Consider the following 377-nt stretch of genomic DNA (forward strand, 5'->3'; position numbering starts at 1 on the left):
TGATGATGACATGGCATTCATAGATACAATTGGAAAAGAAGATTCACTTGAAGACCCATTTAGTGATGGGATATGATTGCATTTTATATGTTTTTGGAACTTTGGAAGTTTTGTTGAACTAATATTTTGTGATTTTGTAGTTTGGAAAATGATTTTATTGCATCTACTTTCTTATTTTCCACTATTTTCATATATCATTTAGATGTTTTTATTGTAAGGTACAATATTGCTATTATTTTCCTGCTAAAACCCTTGATTTTTCATTTACGCAATTCTGTGTCCGTGAGGCTTACGCCTCAGACCGCCTCGAGGCTTACGCCTCGCCTCACAGACGAAAATCGCCTCGAGGCTTAATTACGCAATTTTAAACCTTGGGT

The sequence above is a fragment of the Dendrobium catenatum genome, unplaced genomic scaffold (genome assembly GCF_001605985.2).
Source record: "Dendrobium catenatum unplaced genomic scaffold, ASM160598v2 fragScaff_scaffold_328, whole genome shotgun sequence".
In the NCBI taxonomy this organism is placed as follows: Eukaryota; Viridiplantae; Streptophyta; class Magnoliopsida; order Asparagales; family Orchidaceae; genus Dendrobium; species Dendrobium catenatum.